General features: G+C 46.9%; 36 non-coding genes across 36 annotated transcripts; all 36 read right to left on the bottom strand.

Annotated features, from left to right (window-relative positions):
* Window positions 1–392: 392 nt before the first annotated feature.
* On the bottom strand, window positions 393–465 carry trnaf-gaa (transfer RNA phenylalanine (anticodon GAA)). Its single transcript has one exon. It is a non-coding gene; the product is annotated as a tRNA-Phe (tRNA).
* A 225-nt stretch (window positions 466–690) lies between these two features.
* Window positions 691–762, bottom strand: trnaq-uug (transfer RNA glutamine (anticodon UUG)). Its single transcript has one exon. It is a non-coding gene; the product is annotated as a tRNA-Gln (tRNA).
* Window positions 763–1,051: 289 nt separating this feature from the next.
* On the bottom strand, window positions 1,052–1,124 carry trnaf-gaa (transfer RNA phenylalanine (anticodon GAA)). The gene has a single exon. It is a non-coding gene; the product is annotated as a tRNA-Phe (tRNA).
* A 394-nt stretch (window positions 1,125–1,518) lies between these two features.
* trnaq-cug (transfer RNA glutamine (anticodon CUG)) lies at window positions 1,519–1,590 on the bottom strand. The gene has a single exon. It is a non-coding gene; the product is annotated as a tRNA-Gln (tRNA).
* Window positions 1,591–1,927: 337 nt separating this feature from the next.
* trnaq-cug (transfer RNA glutamine (anticodon CUG)) lies at window positions 1,928–1,999 on the bottom strand. Its single transcript has one exon. It is a non-coding gene; the product is annotated as a tRNA-Gln (tRNA).
* Window positions 2,000–2,226: 227 nt separating this feature from the next.
* On the bottom strand, window positions 2,227–2,299 carry trnaf-gaa (transfer RNA phenylalanine (anticodon GAA)). The gene has a single exon. It is a non-coding gene; the product is annotated as a tRNA-Phe (tRNA).
* Window positions 2,300–2,524: 225 nt separating this feature from the next.
* trnaq-uug (transfer RNA glutamine (anticodon UUG)) lies at window positions 2,525–2,596 on the bottom strand. The gene has a single exon. It is a non-coding gene; the product is annotated as a tRNA-Gln (tRNA).
* Window positions 2,597–2,885: 289 nt separating this feature from the next.
* trnaf-gaa (transfer RNA phenylalanine (anticodon GAA)) lies at window positions 2,886–2,958 on the bottom strand. Its single transcript has one exon. It is a non-coding gene; the product is annotated as a tRNA-Phe (tRNA).
* Window positions 2,959–3,352: 394 nt separating this feature from the next.
* trnaq-cug (transfer RNA glutamine (anticodon CUG)) lies at window positions 3,353–3,424 on the bottom strand. Its single transcript has one exon. It is a non-coding gene; the product is annotated as a tRNA-Gln (tRNA).
* Window positions 3,425–4,358: 934 nt separating this feature from the next.
* trnaq-uug (transfer RNA glutamine (anticodon UUG)) lies at window positions 4,359–4,430 on the bottom strand. Its single transcript has one exon. It is a non-coding gene; the product is annotated as a tRNA-Gln (tRNA).
* A 289-nt stretch (window positions 4,431–4,719) lies between these two features.
* Window positions 4,720–4,792, bottom strand: trnaf-gaa (transfer RNA phenylalanine (anticodon GAA)). Its single transcript has one exon. It is a non-coding gene; the product is annotated as a tRNA-Phe (tRNA).
* A 388-nt stretch (window positions 4,793–5,180) lies between these two features.
* On the bottom strand, window positions 5,181–5,252 carry trnaq-cug (transfer RNA glutamine (anticodon CUG)). Its single transcript has one exon. It is a non-coding gene; the product is annotated as a tRNA-Gln (tRNA).
* Window positions 5,253–5,888: 636 nt separating this feature from the next.
* Window positions 5,889–5,961, bottom strand: trnaf-gaa (transfer RNA phenylalanine (anticodon GAA)). The gene has a single exon. It is a non-coding gene; the product is annotated as a tRNA-Phe (tRNA).
* Window positions 5,962–6,186: 225 nt separating this feature from the next.
* trnaq-uug (transfer RNA glutamine (anticodon UUG)) lies at window positions 6,187–6,258 on the bottom strand. Its single transcript has one exon. It is a non-coding gene; the product is annotated as a tRNA-Gln (tRNA).
* A 289-nt stretch (window positions 6,259–6,547) lies between these two features.
* trnaf-gaa (transfer RNA phenylalanine (anticodon GAA)) lies at window positions 6,548–6,620 on the bottom strand. The gene has a single exon. It is a non-coding gene; the product is annotated as a tRNA-Phe (tRNA).
* A 394-nt stretch (window positions 6,621–7,014) lies between these two features.
* On the bottom strand, window positions 7,015–7,086 carry trnaq-cug (transfer RNA glutamine (anticodon CUG)). The gene has a single exon. It is a non-coding gene; the product is annotated as a tRNA-Gln (tRNA).
* Window positions 7,087–7,722: 636 nt separating this feature from the next.
* Window positions 7,723–7,795, bottom strand: trnaf-gaa (transfer RNA phenylalanine (anticodon GAA)). The gene has a single exon. It is a non-coding gene; the product is annotated as a tRNA-Phe (tRNA).
* Window positions 7,796–8,189: 394 nt separating this feature from the next.
* Window positions 8,190–8,261, bottom strand: trnaq-cug (transfer RNA glutamine (anticodon CUG)). Its single transcript has one exon. It is a non-coding gene; the product is annotated as a tRNA-Gln (tRNA).
* A 636-nt stretch (window positions 8,262–8,897) lies between these two features.
* On the bottom strand, window positions 8,898–8,970 carry trnaf-gaa (transfer RNA phenylalanine (anticodon GAA)). The gene has a single exon. It is a non-coding gene; the product is annotated as a tRNA-Phe (tRNA).
* Window positions 8,971–9,195: 225 nt separating this feature from the next.
* Window positions 9,196–9,267, bottom strand: trnaq-uug (transfer RNA glutamine (anticodon UUG)). Its single transcript has one exon. It is a non-coding gene; the product is annotated as a tRNA-Gln (tRNA).
* Window positions 9,268–9,556: 289 nt separating this feature from the next.
* On the bottom strand, window positions 9,557–9,629 carry trnaf-gaa (transfer RNA phenylalanine (anticodon GAA)). Its single transcript has one exon. It is a non-coding gene; the product is annotated as a tRNA-Phe (tRNA).
* Window positions 9,630–10,023: 394 nt separating this feature from the next.
* Window positions 10,024–10,095, bottom strand: trnaq-cug (transfer RNA glutamine (anticodon CUG)). Its single transcript has one exon. It is a non-coding gene; the product is annotated as a tRNA-Gln (tRNA).
* Window positions 10,096–10,731: 636 nt separating this feature from the next.
* On the bottom strand, window positions 10,732–10,804 carry trnaf-gaa (transfer RNA phenylalanine (anticodon GAA)). Its single transcript has one exon. It is a non-coding gene; the product is annotated as a tRNA-Phe (tRNA).
* Window positions 10,805–11,029: 225 nt separating this feature from the next.
* trnaq-uug (transfer RNA glutamine (anticodon UUG)) lies at window positions 11,030–11,101 on the bottom strand. The gene has a single exon. It is a non-coding gene; the product is annotated as a tRNA-Gln (tRNA).
* Window positions 11,102–11,390: 289 nt separating this feature from the next.
* Window positions 11,391–11,463, bottom strand: trnaf-gaa (transfer RNA phenylalanine (anticodon GAA)). Its single transcript has one exon. It is a non-coding gene; the product is annotated as a tRNA-Phe (tRNA).
* A 394-nt stretch (window positions 11,464–11,857) lies between these two features.
* On the bottom strand, window positions 11,858–11,929 carry trnaq-cug (transfer RNA glutamine (anticodon CUG)). The gene has a single exon. It is a non-coding gene; the product is annotated as a tRNA-Gln (tRNA).
* Window positions 11,930–12,565: 636 nt separating this feature from the next.
* trnaf-gaa (transfer RNA phenylalanine (anticodon GAA)) lies at window positions 12,566–12,638 on the bottom strand. The gene has a single exon. It is a non-coding gene; the product is annotated as a tRNA-Phe (tRNA).
* A 225-nt stretch (window positions 12,639–12,863) lies between these two features.
* trnaq-uug (transfer RNA glutamine (anticodon UUG)) lies at window positions 12,864–12,935 on the bottom strand. Its single transcript has one exon. It is a non-coding gene; the product is annotated as a tRNA-Gln (tRNA).
* Window positions 12,936–13,224: 289 nt separating this feature from the next.
* On the bottom strand, window positions 13,225–13,297 carry trnaf-gaa (transfer RNA phenylalanine (anticodon GAA)). The gene has a single exon. It is a non-coding gene; the product is annotated as a tRNA-Phe (tRNA).
* Window positions 13,298–13,691: 394 nt separating this feature from the next.
* Window positions 13,692–13,763, bottom strand: trnaq-cug (transfer RNA glutamine (anticodon CUG)). The gene has a single exon. It is a non-coding gene; the product is annotated as a tRNA-Gln (tRNA).
* Window positions 13,764–14,697: 934 nt separating this feature from the next.
* trnaq-uug (transfer RNA glutamine (anticodon UUG)) lies at window positions 14,698–14,769 on the bottom strand. The gene has a single exon. It is a non-coding gene; the product is annotated as a tRNA-Gln (tRNA).
* A 289-nt stretch (window positions 14,770–15,058) lies between these two features.
* Window positions 15,059–15,131, bottom strand: trnaf-gaa (transfer RNA phenylalanine (anticodon GAA)). Its single transcript has one exon. It is a non-coding gene; the product is annotated as a tRNA-Phe (tRNA).
* Window positions 15,132–15,519: 388 nt separating this feature from the next.
* trnaq-cug (transfer RNA glutamine (anticodon CUG)) lies at window positions 15,520–15,591 on the bottom strand. Its single transcript has one exon. It is a non-coding gene; the product is annotated as a tRNA-Gln (tRNA).
* A 337-nt stretch (window positions 15,592–15,928) lies between these two features.
* On the bottom strand, window positions 15,929–16,000 carry trnaq-cug (transfer RNA glutamine (anticodon CUG)). The gene has a single exon. It is a non-coding gene; the product is annotated as a tRNA-Gln (tRNA).
* A 227-nt stretch (window positions 16,001–16,227) lies between these two features.
* trnaf-gaa (transfer RNA phenylalanine (anticodon GAA)) lies at window positions 16,228–16,300 on the bottom strand. Its single transcript has one exon. It is a non-coding gene; the product is annotated as a tRNA-Phe (tRNA).
* Window positions 16,301–16,525: 225 nt separating this feature from the next.
* On the bottom strand, window positions 16,526–16,597 carry trnaq-uug (transfer RNA glutamine (anticodon UUG)). Its single transcript has one exon. It is a non-coding gene; the product is annotated as a tRNA-Gln (tRNA).
* Between the last annotated feature and the right edge of the window lie 94 nt (window positions 16,598–16,691).

Here is a 16,691-nt window from a genome sequence, read left to right on the forward strand (position 1 = left end):
CAATTCGGCCCAGATCAGCGGGTGTTAACAGGATTGCTCCGTCACGCGGTTAAGGCAGCTGCTCCGAGACTCTAGCAAAGGAAACCGAGCAGCAGGTCCCACCGAGATTTGAACTCGGATCGCTGGATTCAGAGTCCAGAGTGCTAACCGTTACACCAAGGAACCTCTGCAAGTGTCAGCCACTGAGAGTACGACTGAGGAGCGAAAACTGACAGGAGTGTTATTGTAAAGATTTACAGCTATATATGAGTGAGCTGCTTCCACTTTGGTCAATTTCATTCTTGTTGACACTAACAGTGAGCCAGGAACTTGTGATGCAAGTAGGCATGATGTCTGACAACATGGAAAAAACCTCCTTCACAAGGACGCTTTGGAGGATCCGAAGCTCCGCTTGCCGAAACCCGGGATCGAACCAGGGACCTTTAGATCTTCAGTCTAACGCTCTCCCAACTGAGCTATTTCGGCTCGAACGCCGTACGCAGGCAAGTGATCAAAATTGCAGAAATGCAGACGTCGATGGCCAGAAAGACAGGTTTGTTTAGTATTCACAGAATTAAGGACTCTACTCTCTGACATCAGTTCGGTTCCTCAACGTGGTTACATCCCTGTGGTTTGGCCTATTACACCTTTTTCCATTTTCATATAACAGAGGGCAGTCACGAAAGGCTAGGTTCACATGCATCAAACACTAGGTTCCACCGAGATTTGAACTCGGATCACTGGATTCAAAGTCCAGAGTGCTAACCATTACACCATGGAACCGCTGAGAAGCTTTTTCGCTTTCCCAACCAAAGCCCCAAGACGGTCACTCCAGGTGTCCGTGACAGGGATGATCTCTGTCAGAGCACGAGGGGGGAATCTTGAGAGGAGCGGGACCCGAGTGAACTCGAGAGAGCAGAACTCTGTCTAATTGATGATTGTATAGATTTTCACTGGAAGACACTCAGAATGAAGGGCATTGCAGTAGCTCAAGGTAACCATTCCAAAAAACAATGCGAGACATTGAATTGTCAGCCGTTAAAAACCTAATGCAAAGTCAGGTCTCTGAGTCTGCCGAAACCCGGGATCGAACCAGGGACCTTTAGATCTTCAGTCTAACGCTCTCCCAACTGAGCTATTTCGGCATAAAAGAAACACGCGGCGGTCACGGTCACGGTCGGAGAAGTTCGGACCTACATTGGACGCCTAAAGTAGATTTGTTGGAACAACAAAAATGGCTTCACAGGAGACATTGCCAAGTTTCACCACCACAATTAGCAAATGCTACCTTCAAAATTCTTTTGATTGTACAAGTTTCTTAGAAAGCGCGCCCTACATGACACCAAACTTCAGTTTGCTTCCTTGCTTGTGAACGATGCGGTCTACGTTGTGCCGCGAGGGCTCTTTCTTGTTAGTTTAGCCACGCTTGCAATACATAGCGAATCTCTGATACCAAGCGGGCAATCGCTGTTCACTCAGTTGATGTTTGGCGTCCCAAAAACATACCTTGAAAGATTGGCAGAAGGAAACACTAAGAGTAAGTCCCACCGAGATTTGAACTCGGATCGCTGGATTCAGAGTCCAGAGTGCTAACCATTACACCATGGAACCTCTGACCCTTCGGGAGCGTTCGCATCACAATTCCTAATTCTTAATTTGCAAGCTGCGGCAACAATGGGTAAGATTTAATTACTCCGTTCACGAGGAGTAAAACGTCTTGAGAGGAACCAAATATCACAAAGTGGGAATTGTATGAAATGAAGCACAAGTTTGCATTTTAGCGCAAGATTCCAGCACTTCACACTCTGTAGAGAAGGTTCCCTTGCATGTGGGTGGAAACGTTTTAACAGAATTACAATTCGGCCCAGATCAGCGGGTGTTAACAGGATTGCTCCGTCACGCGGTTAAGGCAGCTGCTCCGAGACTCTAGCAAAGGAAACCGAGCAGCAGGTCCCACCGAGATTTGAACTCGGATCGCTGGATTCAGAGTCCAGAGTGCTAACCGTTACACCATGGAACCTCTGCAAGCGTCAGCCACTGAGAGTACGACTGAGGAGCGAAAACTGACAGGAGTGTTATTGTAAAGATTTACAGCTATATATGAGTGAGCTGCTTCCACTTTGGTCAATTTCATTCTTGTTGACACTAACAGTGAGCCAGGAACTTGTGATGCAAATAGGCATGATGTCTGACAACATGGAAAAAACCTCCTTCTCAAGGACGCTTTGGAGGATCCGAAGCTCCGCTTGCCGAAACCCGGGATCGAACCAGGGACCTTTAGATCTTCAGTCTAACGCTCTCCCAACTGAGCTATTTCGGCTCGAACGCCATACGCAGGCAAGTGATCAAAATTGCAGAAATGCAGACGTCGATGGCCAGAAAGACAGGTTTGTTTAGTATTTACAGAATTAAGGACTCTACTCTCTGACATCAGTTCGGTTCCTCAACGTGGTTACATCCCTGTGGTTTGGCCTATTATACCTTTTTCCATTTTCATATAACAGAGGGCAGTCACGAAAGGCTAGGTTCACATGCATCAAACACTAGGTTCCACCGAGATTTGAACTCGGATCACTGGATTCAAAGTCCAGAGTGCTAACCATTACACCATGGAACCGCTGAGAAGCTTTTTCGCTTTCCCATACAAAGCCCCAAGACGGTCACTCCAGGTGTCCGTGACAGGGATGATCTCTGTCAGAGCACGAGGGGGGAATCTTGAGAGGAGCGGGACCCGAGTGAACTCGAGAGAGCAGAACTCTGTCTAATTGATGATTGTATAGATTTTCACTGGAAGACACTCAGAATGAAGGGCATTGCAGTAGCTCAAGGTAACCATTCCAAAAAACAATGCGAGACATTGAATTGTCAGCCGTTAAAAACCTAATGCAAAGTCAGGTCTCTGAGTCTGCCGAAACCCGGGATCGAACCAGGGACCTTTAGATCTTCAGTCTAACGCTCTCCCAACTGAGCTATTTCGGCATAAAAGAAACACGCGGCGGTCACGGTCACGGTCGGAGAAGTTCGGACCTACATTGGACGCCTAAAGTAGATTTGTTGGAACAACAAAAATGGCTTCACAGGAGACATTGCCAAGTTTCACCACCACAATTAGCAAATGCTACCTTCAAAATTCTTTTGATTGTACAAGTTTCTTAGAAAGCGCGCCCTACATGACACCAAACTTCAGTTTGCTTCCTTGCTTGTGAACGATGCGGTCTACGTTGTGCCGCGAGGGCTCTTTCTTGTTAGTTTAGCCACGCTTGCAATACATAGCGAATCTCTGATACCAAGCGGGCAATCGCTGTTCACTCAGTTGATGTTTGGCGTCCCAAAAACATACCTTGAAAGATTGGCAGAAGGAAACACTAAGAGTAGGTCCCACCGAGATTTGAACTCGGATCGCTGGATTCAGAGTCCAGAGTGCTAACCATTACACCATGGAACCTCTGACCCTTCGGGAGCGTTCGCATCACAATTCCTAATTCTTAATTTGCAAGCTGCGGCAACAATGGGTAAGATTTAATTACTCCGTTCACGAGGAGTAAAACGTCTTGAGAGGAACCAAATATCACAAAGTGGGAATTGTATGAAATGAAGCACAAGTTTGCATTTTAGCGCAAGATTCCAGCACTTCACACTCTGTAGAGAAGGTTCCCTTGCATGTGGGTGGAAACGTTTTAACAGAATTACAATTCGGCCCAGATCAGCGGGTGTTAACAGGATTGCTCCGTCACGCGGTTAAGGCAGCTGCTCCGAGACTCTAGCAAAGGAAACCGAGCAGCAGGTCCCACCGAGATTTGAACTCGGATCGCTGGATTCAGAGTCCAGAGTGCTAACCGTTACACCAAGGAACCTCTGCAAGCGTCAGCCACTGAGAGTACGACTGAGGAGCGAAAACTGACAGGAGTGTTATTGTAAAGATTTACAGCTATATATGAGTGAGCTGGTTCCACTTTGGTCAATTTCATTCTTGTTGACACTAACAGTGAGCCAGGAACTTGTGATGCAAGTAGGCATGATGTCTGACAACATGGAAAAAACCTCCTTCACAAGGACGCTTTGGAGGATCCGAAGCTCCGCTTGCTGAAACCCGGGATCGAACCAGGGACCTTTAGATCTTCAGTCTAACGCTCTCCCAACTGAGCTATTTCGGCTCGAACGCCGTACGCAGGCAAGTGATCAAAATTGCAGAAATGCAGACGTCGATGGCCAGAAAGACAGGTTTGTTTAGTATTCACAGAATTAAGGACTCTACTCTCTGACATCAGTTCGGTTCCTCAACGTGGTTACATCCCTGTGGTTTGGCCTATTATACCTTTTTCCATTTTCATATAACAGAGGGCAGTCACGAAAGGCTAGGTTCACATGCATCAAACACTAGGTTCCACCGAGATTTGAACTCGGATCACTGGATTCAAAGTCCAGAGTGCTAACCATTACACCATGGAACCGCTGAAAAGCTTTTTCGCTTTCCCAACCAAAGCCCCAAGACGGTCACTCCAGGTGTCCGTGACAGGGATGATCTCTGTCAGAGCACGAGGGGGGAATCTTGAGAGGAGCGGGACCCGAGTGAACTCGAGAGAGCAGAACTCTGTCTAATTGATGATTGTATAGATTTTCACTGGAAGACACTCAGAATGAAGGGCATTGCAGTAGCTCAAGGTAACCATTCCAAAAAACAATGCGAGACATTGAATTGTCAGCCGTTAAAAACCTAATGCAAAGTCAGGTCTCTGAGTCTGCCGAAACCCGGGATCGAACCAGGGACCTTTAGATCTTCAGTCTAACGCTCTCCCAACTGAGCTATTTCGGCATAAAAGAAACACGCGGCAGTCACGGTCGGAGAAGTTCGGACCTACATTGGACGCCTAAAGTAGATTTGTTGGAACAACAAAAATGGCTTCACAGGAGACATTGCCAAGTTTCACCACCACAATTAGCAAATGCTACCTTCAAAATTCTTTTGATTGTACAAGTTTCTTAGAAAGCGCGCCCTACATGACACCAAACTTCAGTTTGCTTCCTTGCTTGTGAACGATGCGGTCTACGTTGTGCCGCGAGGGCTCTTTCTTGTTAGTTTAGCCACGCTTGCAATACATAGCGAATCTCTGATACCAAGCGGGCAATCGCTGTTCACTCAGTTGATGTTTGGCGTCCCAAAAACATACCTTGAAAGATTGGCAGAAGGAAACACTAAGAGTAGGTCCCACCGAGATTTGAACTCGGATCGCTGGATTCAGAGTCCAGAGTGCTAACCATTACACCATGGAACCTCTGACCCTTCGGGAGCGTTCGCATCACAATTCCTAATTCTTAATTTGCAAGCTGCGGCAACAATGGGTAAGATTTAATTACTCCGTTCACGAGGAGTAAAACGTCTTGAGAGGAACCAAATATCACAAAGTGGGAATTGTATGAAATGAAGCACAAGTTTGCATTTTAGCGCAAGATTCCAGCACTTCACACTCTGTAGAGAAGGTTCCCTTGCATGTGGGTGGAAACGTTTTAACAGAATTACAATTCGGCCCAGATCAGCGGGTGTTAACAGGATTGCTCCGTCACGCGGTTAAGGCAGCTGCTCCGAGACTCTAGCAAAGGAAACCGAGCAGCAGGTCCCACCGAGATTTGAACTCGGATCGCTGGATTCAGAGTCCAGAGTGCTAACCGTTACACCAAGGAACCTCTGCAAGTGTCAGCCACTGAGAGTACGACTGAGGAGCGAAAACTGACAGGAGTGTTATTGTAAAGATTTACAGCTATATATGAGTGAGCTGCTTCCACTTTGGTCAATTTCATTCTTGTTGACACTAACAGTGAGCCAGGAACTTGTGATGCAAGTAGGCATGATGTCTGACAACATGGAAAAAACCTCCTTCACAAGGACGCTTTGGAGGATCCGAAGCTCCGCTTGCCGAAACCCGGGATCGAACCAGGGACCTTTAGATCTTCAGTCTAACGCTCTCCCAACTGAGCTATTTCGGCTCGAACGCCGTACGCAGGCAAGTGATCAAAATTGCAGAAATGCAGACGTCGATGGCCAGAAAGACAGGTTTGTTTAGTATTCACAGAATTAAGGACTCTACTCTCTGACATCAGTTCGGTTCCTCAACGTGGTTACATCCCTGTGGTTTGGCCTATTACACCTTTTTCCATTTTCATATAACAGAGGGCAGTCACGAAAGGCTAGGTTCACATGCATCAAACACTAGGTTCCACCGAGATTTGAACTCGGATCACTGGATTCAAAGTCCAGAGTGCTAACCATTACACCATGGAACCGCTGAGAAGCTTTTTCGCTTTCCCAACCAAAGCCCCAAGACGGTCACTCCAGGTGTCCGTGACAGGGATGATCTCTGTCAGAGCACGAGGGGGGAATCTTGAGAGGAGCGGGACCCGAGTGAACTCGAGAGAGCAGAACTCTGTCTAATTGATGATTGTATAGATTTTCACTGGAAGACACTCAGAATGAAGGGCATTGCAGTAGCTCAAGGTAACCATTCCAAAAAACAATGCGAGACATTGAATTGTCAGCCGTTAAAAACCTAATGCAAAGTCAGGTCTCTGAGTCTGCCGAAACCCGGGATCGAACCAGGGACCTTTAGATCTTCAGTCTAACGCTCTCCCAACTGAGCTATTTCGGCATAAAAGAAACACGCGGCGGTCACGGTCACGGTCGGAGAAGTTCGGACCTACATTGGACGCCTAAAGTAGATTTGTTGGAACAACAAAAATGGCTTCACAGGAGACATTGCCAAGTTTCACCACCACAATTAGCAAATGCTACCTTCAAAATTCTTTTGATTGTACAAGTTTCTTAGAAAGCGCGCCCTACATGACACCAAACTTCAGTTTGCTTCCTTGCTTGTGAACGATGCGGTCTACGTTGTGCCGCGAGGGCTCTTTCTTGTTAGTTTAGCCACGCTTGCAATACATAGCGAATCTCTGATACCAAGCGGGCAATCGCTGTTCACTCAGTTGATGTTTGGCGTCCCAAAAACATACCTTGAAAGATTGGCAGAAGGAAACACTAAGAGTAGGTCCCACCGAGATTTGAACTCGGATCGCTGGATTCAGAGTCCAGAGTGCTAACCATTACACCATGGAACCTCTGACCCTTCGGGAGCGTTCGCATCACAATTCCTAATTCTTAATTTGCAAGCTGCGGCAACAATGGGTAAGATTTAATTACTCCGTTCACGAGGAGTAAAACGTCTTGAGAGGAACCAAATATCACAAAGTGGGAATTGTATGAAATGAAGCACAAGTTTGCATTTTAGCGCAAGATTCCAGCACTTCACACTCTGTAGAGAAGGTTCCCTTGCATGTGGGTGGAAACGTTTTAACAGAATTACAATTCGGCCCAGATCAGCGGGTGTTAACAGGATTGCTCCGTCACGCGGTTAAGGCAGCTGCTCCGAGACTCTAGCAAAGGAAACCGAGCAGCAGGTCCCACCGAGATTTGAACTCGGATCGCTGGATTCAGAGTCCAGAGTGCTAACCGTTACACCAAGGAACCTCTGCAAGCGTCAGCCACTGAGAGTACGACTGAGGAGCGAAAACTGACAGGAGTGTTATTGTAAAGATTTACAGCTATATATGAGTGAGCTGCTTCCACTTTGGTCAATTTCATTCTTGTTGACACTAACAGTGAGCCAGGAACTTGTGATGCAAGTAGGCATGATGTCTGACAACATGGAAAAAACCTCCTTCACAAGGACGCTTTGGAGGATCCGAAGCTCCGCTTGCCGAAACCCGGGATCGAACCAGGGACCTTTAGATCTTCAGTCTAACGCTCTCCCAACTGAGCTATTTCGGCATAAAAGAAACACGCGGCGGTCACGGTCACGGTCGGAGAAGTTCGGACCTACATTGGACGCCTAAAGTAGATTTGTTGGAACAACAAAAATGGCTTCACAGGAGACATTGCCAAGTTTCACCACCACAATTAGCAAATGCTACCTTCAAAATTCTTTTGATTGTACAAGTTTCTTAGAAAGCGCGCCCTACATGACACCAAACTTCAGTTTGCTTCCTTGCTTGTGAACGATGCGGTCTACGTTGTGCCGCGAGGGCTCTTTCTTGTTAGTTTAGCCACGCTTGCAATACATAGCGAATCTCTGATACCAAGCGGGCAATCGCTGTTCACTCAGTTGATGTTTGGCGTCCCAAAAACATACCTTGAAAGATTGGCAGAAGGAAACACTAAGAGTAGGTCCCACCGAGATTTGAACTCGGATCGCTGGATTCAGAGTCCAGAGTGCTAACCATTACACCATGGAACCTCTGACCCTTCGGGAGCGTTCGCATCACAATTCCTAATTCTTAATTTGCAAGCTGCGGCAACAATGGGTAAGATTTAATTACTCCGTTCACGAGGAGTAAAACGTCTTGAGAGGAACCAAATATCACAAAGTGGGAATTGTATGAAATGAAGCACAAGTTTGCATTTTAGCGCAAGATTCCAGCACTTCACACTCTGTAGAGAAGGTTCCCTTGCATGTGGGTGGAAACGTTTTAACAGAATTACAATTCGGCCCAGATCAGCGGGTGTTAACAGGATTGCTCCGTCACGCGGTTAAGGCAGCTGCTCCGAGACTCTAGCAAAGGAAACCGAGCAGCAGGTCCCACTGAGATTTGAACTCGGATCGCTGGATTCAGAGTCCAGAGTGCTAACCGTTACACCAAGGAACCTCTGCAAGCGTCAGCCACTGAGAGTACGACTGAGGAGCGAAAACTGACAGGAGTGTTATTGTAAAGATTTACAGCTATATATGAGTGAGCTGCTTCCACTTTGGTCAATTTCATTCTTGTTGACACTAACAGTGAGCCAGGAACTTGTGATGCAAGTAGGCATGATGTCTGACAACATGGAAAAAACCTCCTTCACAAGGACGCTTTGGAGGATCCGAAGCTCCGCTTGCCGAAACCCGGGATCGAACCAGGGACCTTTAGATCTTCAGTCTAACGCTCTCCCAACTGAGCTATTTCGGCTCGAACGCCGTACGCAGGCAAGTGATCAAAATTGCAGAAATGCAGACGTCGATGGCCAGAAAGACAGGTTTGTTTAGTATTCACAGAATTAAGGACTCTACTCTCTGACATCAGTTCGGTTCCTCAACGTGGTTACATCCCTGTGGTTTGGCCTATTACACCTTTTTCCATTTTCATATAACAGAGGGCAGTCACGAAAGGCTAGGTTCACATGCATCAAACACTAGGTTCCACCGAGATTTGAACTCGGATCACTGGATTCAAAGTCCAGAGTGCTAACCATTACACCATGGAACCGCTGAGAAGCTTTTTCGCTTTCCCAACCAAAGCCCCAAGACGGTCACTCCAGGTGTCCGTGACAGGGATGATCTCTGTCAGAGCACGAGGGGGGAATCTTGAGAGGAGCGGGACCCGAGTGAACTCGAGAGAGCAGAACTCTGTCTAATTGATGATTGTATAGATTTTCACTGGAAGACACTCAGAATGAAGGGCATTGCAGTAGCTCAAGGTAACCATTCCAAAAAACAATGCGAGACATTGAATTGTCAGCCGTTAAAAACCTAATGCAAAGTCAGGTCTCTGAGTCTGCCGAAACCCGGGATCGAACCAGGGACCTTTAGATCTTCAGTCTAACGCTCTCCCAACTGAGCTATTTCGGCATAAAAGAAACACGCGGCGGTCACGGTCACGGTCGGAGAAGTTCGGACCTACATTGGACGCCTAAAGTAGATTTGTTGGAACAACAAAAATGGCTTCACAGGAGACATTGCCAAGTTTCACCACCACAATTAGCAAATGCTACCTTCAAAATTCTTTTGATTGTACAAGTTTCTTAGAAAGCGCGCCCTACATGACACCAAACTTCAGTTTGCTTCCTTGCTTGTGAACGATGCGGTCTACGTTGTGCCGCGAGGGCTCTTTCTTGTTAGTTTAGCCACGCTTGCAATACATAGCGAATCTCTGATACCAAGCGGGCAATCGCTGTTCACTCAGTTGATGTTTGGCGTCCCAAAAACATACCTTGAAAGATTGGCAGAAGGAAACACTAAGAGTAGGTCCCACCGAGATTTGAACTCGGATCGCTGGATTCAGAGTCCAGAGTGCTAACCATTACACCATGGAACCTCTGACCCTTCGGGAGCGTTCGCATCACAATTCCTAATTCTTAATTTGCAAGCTGCGGCAACAATGGGTAAGATTTAATTACTCCGTTCACGAGGAGTAAAACGTCTTGAGAGGAACCAAATATCACAAAGTGGGAATTGTATGAAATGAAGCACAAGTTTGCATTTTAGCGCAAGATTCCAGCACTTCACACTCTGTAGAGAAGGTTCCCTTGCATGTGGGTGGAAACGTTTTAACAGAATTACAATTCGGCCCAGATCAGCGGGTGTTAACAGGATTGCTCCGTCACGCGGTTAAGGCAGCTGCTCCGAGACTCTAGCAAAGGAAACCGAGCAGCAGGTCCCACCGAGATTTGAACTCGGATCGCTGGATTCAGAGTCCAGAGTGCTAACCGTTACACCAAGGAACCTCTGCAAGTGTCAGCCACTGAGAGTACGACTGAGGAGCGAAAACTGACAGGAGTGTTATTGTAAAGATTTACAGCTATATATGAGTGAGCTGCTTCCACTTTGGTCAATTTCATTCTTGTTGACACTAACAGTGAGCCAGGAACTTGTGATGCAAGTAGGCATGATGTCTGACAACATGGAAAAAACCTCCTTCACAAGGACGCTTTGGAGGATCCGAAGCTCCGCTTGCCGAAACCCGGGATCGAACCAGGGACCTTTAGATCTTCAGTCTAACGCTCTCCCAACTGAGCTATTTCGGCTCGAACGCCGTACGCAGGCAAGTGATCAAAATTGCAGAAATGCAGACGTCGATGGCCAGAAAGACAGGTTTGTTTAGTATTCACAGAATTAAGGACTCTACTCTCTGACATCAGTTCGGTTCCTCAACGTGGTTACATCCCTGTGGTTTGGCCTATTACACCTTTTTCCATTTTCATATAACAGAGGGCAGTCACGAAAGGCTAGGTTCACATGCATCAAACACTAGGTTCCACCGAGATTTGAACTCGGATCACTGGATTCAAAGTCCAGAGTGCTAACCATTACACCATGGAACCGCTGAGAAGCTTTTTCGCTTTCCCAACCAAAGCCCCAAGACGGTCACTCCAGGTGTCCGTGACAGGGATGATCTCTGTCAGAGCACGAGGGGGGAATCTTGAGAGGAGCGGGACCCGAGTGAACTCGAGAGAGCAGAACTCTGTCTAATTGATGATTGTATAGATTTTCACTGGAAGACACTCAGAATGAAGGGCATTGCAGTAGCTCAAGGTAACCATTCCAAAAAACAATGCGAGACATTGAATTGTCAGCCGTTAAAAACCTAATGCAAAGTCAGGTCTCTGAGTCTGCCGAAACCCGGGATCGAACCAGGGACCTTTAGATCTTCAGTCTAACGCTCTCCCAACTGAGCTATTTCGGCATAAAAGAAACACGCGGCGGTCACGGTCACGGTCGGAGAAGTTCGGACCTACATTGGACGCCTAAAGTAGATTTGTTGGAACAACAAAAATGGCTTCACAGGAGACATTGCCAAGTTTCACCACCACAATTAGCAAATGCTACCTTCAAAATTCTTTTGATTGTACAAGTTTCTTAGAAAGCGCGCCCTACATGACACCAAACTTCAGTTTGCTTCCTTGCTTGTGAACGATGCGGTCTACGTTGTGCCGCGAGGGCTCTTTCTTGTTAGTTTAGCCACGCTTGCAATACATAGCGAATCTCTGATACCAAGCGGGCAATCGCTGTTCACTCAGTTGATGTTTGGCGTCCCAAAAACATACCTTGAAAGATTGGCAGAAGGAAACACTAAGAGTAAGTCCCACCGAGATTTGAACTCGGATCGCTGGATTCAGAGTCCAGAGTGCTAACCATTACACCATGGAACCTCTGACCCTTCGGGAGCGTTCGCATCACAATTCCTAATTCTTAATTTGCAAGCTGCGGCAACAATGGGTAAGATTTAATTACTCCGTTCACGAGGAGTAAAACGTCTTGAGAGGAACCAAATATCACAAAGTGGGAATTGTATGAAATGAAGCACAAGTTTGCATTTTAGCGCAAGATTCCAGCACTTCACACTCTGTAGAGAAGGTTCCCTTGCATGTGGGTGGAAACGTTTTAACAGAATTACAATTCGGCCCAGATCAGCGGGTGTTAACAGGATTGCTCCGTCACGCGGTTAAGGCAGCTGCTCCGAGACTCTAGCAAAGGAAACCGAGCAGCAGGTCCCACCGAGATTTGAACTCGGATCGCTGGATTCAGAGTCCAGAGTGCTAACCGTTACACCAAGGAACCTCTGCAAGTGTCAGCCACTGAGAGTACGACTGAGGAGCGAAAACTGACAGGAGTGTTATTGTAAAGATTTACAGCTATATATGAGTGAGCTGCTTCCACTTTGGTCAATTTCATTCTTGTTGACACTAACAGTGAGCCAGGAACTTGTGATGCAAGTAGGCATGATGTCTGACAACATGGAAAAAACCTCCTTCACAAGGACGCTTTGGAGGATCCGAAGCTCCGCTTGCCGAAACCCGGGATCGAACCAGGGACCTTTAGATCTTCAGTCTAACGCTCTCCCAACTGAGCTATTTCGGCTCGAACGCCGTACGCAGGCAAGTGATCAAAATTGCAGAAATGCAGACGTCGATGGCCAGAAAGACAGGTTTGTTTAGTATTCACAGAATTAAGGACTCTACTCTCTGACATCAGTTCGGTTCCTCAACGTGGTTACATCCCTGTGGTTTGGCCTATTACACCTTTTTCCATTTTCATATAACAGAGGGCAGTCACGAAAGGCTAGGTTCACATGCATCAAACACTAGGTTCCACCGAGATTTGAACTCGGATCACTGGATTCAAAGTCCAGAGTGCTAACCATTACACCATGGAACCGCTGAGAAGCTTTTTCGCTTTCCCAACCAAAGCCCCAAGACGGTCACTCCAGGTGTCCGTGACAGGGATGATCTCTGTCAGAGCACGAGGGGGGAATCTTGAGAGGAGCGGGACCCGAGTGAACTCGAGAGAGCAGAACTCTGTCTAATTGATGATTGTATAGATTTTCACTGGAAGACACTCAGAATGAAGGGCATTGCAGTAGCTCAAGGTAACCATTCCAAAAAACAATGCGAGACATTGAATTGTCAGCCGTTAAAAACCTAATGCAAAGTCAGGTCTCTGAGTCTGCCGAAACCCGGGATCGAACCAGGGACCTTTAGATCTTCAGTCTAACGCTCTCCCAACTGAGCTATTTCGGCATAAAAGAAACACGCGGCGGTCACGGTCACGGTCGGAGAAGTTCGGACCTACATTGGACGCCTAAAGTAGATTTGTTGGAACAACAAAAATGGCTTCACAGGAGACATTGCCAAGTTTCACCACCACAATTAGCAAATGCTACCTTCAAAATTCTTTTGATTGTACAAGTTTCTTAGAAAGCGCGCCCTACATGACACCAAACTTCAGTTTGCTTCCTTGCTTGTGAACGATGCGGTCTACGTTGTGCCGCGAGGGCTCTTTCTTGTTAGTTTAGCCACGCTTGCAATACATAGCGAATCTCTGATACCAAGCGGGCAATCGCTGTTCACTCAGTTGATGTTTGGCGTCCCAAAAACATACCTTGAAAGATTGGCAGAAGGAAACACTAAGAGTAGGTCCCACCGAGATTTGAACTCGGATCGCTGGATTCAGAGTCCAGAGTGCTAACCATTACACCATGGAACCTCTGACCCTTCGGGAGCGTTCGCATCACAATTCCTAATTCTTAATTTGCAAGCTGCGGCAACAATGGGTAAGATTTAATTACTCCGTTCACGAGGAGTAAAACGTCTTGAGAGGAACCAAATATCACAAAGTGGGAATTGTATGAAATGAAGCACAAGTTTGCATTTTAGCGCAAGATTCCAGCACTTCACACTCTGTAGAGAAGGTTCCCTTGCATGTGGGTGGAAACGTTTTAACAGAATTACAATTCGGCCCAGATCAGCGGGTGTTAACAGGATTGCTCCGTCACGCGGTTAAGGCAGCTGCTCCGAGACTCTAGCAAAGGAAACCGAGCAGCAGGTCCCACCGAGATTTGAACTCGGATCGCTGGATTCAGAGTCCAGAGTGCTAACCGTTACACCAAGGAACCTCTGCAAGCGTCAGCCACTGAGAGTACGACTGAGGAGCGAAAACTGACAGGAGTGTTATTGTAAAGATTTACAGCTATATATGAGTGAGCTGGTTCCACTTTGGTCAATTTCATTCTTGTTGACACTAACAGTGAGCCAGGAACTTGTGATGCAAGTAGGCATGATGTCTGACAACATGGAAAAAACCTCCTTCACAAGGACGCTTTGGAGGATCCGAAGCTCCGCTTGCTGAAACCCGGGATCGAACCAGGGACCTTTAGATCTTCAGTCTAACGCTCTCCCAACTGAGCTATTTCGGCTCGAACGCCGTACGCAGGCAAGTGATCAAAATTGCAGAAATGCAGACGTCGATGGCCAGAAAGACAGGTTTGTTTAGTATTCACAGAATTAAGGACTCTACTCTCTGACATCAGTTCGGTTCCTCAACGTGGTTACATCCCTGTGGTTTGGCCTATTATACCTTTTTCCATTTTCATATAACAGAGGGCAGTCACGAAAGGCTAGGTTCACATGCATCAAACACTAGGTTCCACCGAGATTTGAACTCGGATCACTGGATTCAAAGTCCAGAGTGCTAACCATTACACCATGGAACCGCTGAAAAGCTTTTTCGCTTTCCCAACCAAAGCCCCAAGACGGTCACTCCAGGTGTCCGTGACAGGGATGATCTCTGTCAGAGCACGAGGGGGGAATCTTGAGAGGAGCGGGACCCGAGTGAACTCGAGAGAGCAGAACTCTGTCTAATTGATGATTGTATAGATTTTCACTGGAAGACACTCAGAATGAAGGGCATTGCAGTAGCTCAAGGTAACCATTCCAAAAAACAATGCGAGACATTGAATTGTCAGCCGTTAAAAACCTAATGCAAAGTCAGGTCTCTGAGTCTGCCGAAACCCGGGATCGAACCAGGGACCTTTAGATCTTCAGTCTAACGCTCTCCCAACTGAGCTATTTCGGCATAAAAGAAACACGCGGCAGTCACGGTCGGAGAAGTTCGGACCTACATTGGACGCCTAAAGTAGATTTGTTGGAACAACAAAAATGGCTTCACAGGAGACATTGCCAAGTTTCACCACCACAATTAGCAAATGCTACCTTCAAAATTCTTTTGATTGTACAAGTTTCTTAGAAAGCGCGCCCTACATGACACCAAACTTCAGTTTGCTTCCTTGCTTGTGAACGATGCGGTCTACGTTGTGCCGCGAGGGCTCTTTCTTGTTAGTTTAGCCACGCTTGCAATACATAGCGAATCTCTGATACCAAGCGGGCAATCGCTGTTCACTCAGTTGATGTTTGGCGTCCCAAAAACATACCTTGAAAGATTGGCAGAAGGAAACACTAAGAGTAGGTCCCACCGAAATTTGAACTCGGATCGCTGGATTCAGAGTCCAGAGTGCTAACCATTACACCATGGAACCTCTGACCCTTCGGGAGCGTTCGCATCACAATTCCTAATTCTTAATTTGCAAGCTGCGGCAACAATGGGTAAGATTTAATTACTCCGTTCACGAGGAGTAAAACGTCTTGAGAGGAACCAAATATCACAAAGTGGGAATTGTATGAAATGAAGCACAAGTTTGCATTTTAGCGCAAGATTCCAGCACTTCACACTCTGTAGAGAAGGTTCCCTTGCATGTGGGTGGAAACGTTTTAACAGAATTACAATTCGGCCCAGATCAGCGGGTGTTAACAGGATTGCTCCGTCACGCGGTTAAGGCAGCTGCTCCGAGACTCTAGCAAAGGAAACCGAGCAGCAGGTCCCACCGAGATTTGAACTCGGATCGCTGGATTCAGAGTCCAGAGTGCTAACCGTTACACCATGGAACCTCTGCAAGCGTCAGCCACTGAGAGTACGACTGAGGAGCGAAAACTGACAGGAGTGTTATTGTAAAGATTTACAGCTATATATGAGTGAGCTGCTTCCACTTTGGTCAATTTCATTCTTGTTGACACTAACAGTGAGCCAGGAACTTGTGATGCAAGTAGGCATGATGTCTGACAACATGGAAAAAACCTCCTTCACAAGGACGCTTTGGTGGATCCGAAGCTCCGCTTGCCGAAACCCGGGATCGAACCAGGGACCTTTAGATCTTCAGTCTAACGCTCTCCCAACTGAGCTATTTCGGCTCGAACGTCATACGCAGGCAAGTGATCAAAATTGCAGAAATGCAGACGTCGATGGCCAGAAAGACAGGTTTGTTTAGTATTCACAGAATTAAGGACTCTACTCTCTGACATCAGTTCGGTTCCTCAACGTGGTTACATCCCTGTGGTTTGGCCTATTATACCTTTTTCCATTTTCATATAACAGAGGGCAGTCACGAAAGGCTAGGTTCACATGCATCAAACACTAGGTTCCACCGAGATTTGAACTCGGATCACTGGATTCAAAGTCCAGAGTGCTAACCATTACACCATGGAACCGCTGAGAAGCTTTTTCGCTTTCCCAACCAAAGCCCCAAGACGGTCACTCCAGGTGTCCGCGACAGGGATGATCTCTGTCAGAGCACGAGGGGGG

Source organism: Hoplias malabaricus, chromosome 2, assembly GCF_029633855.1.
Source record: "Hoplias malabaricus isolate fHopMal1 chromosome 2, fHopMal1.hap1, whole genome shotgun sequence".
Classification (NCBI taxonomy): Eukaryota; Metazoa; Chordata; class Actinopteri; order Characiformes; family Erythrinidae; genus Hoplias; species Hoplias malabaricus.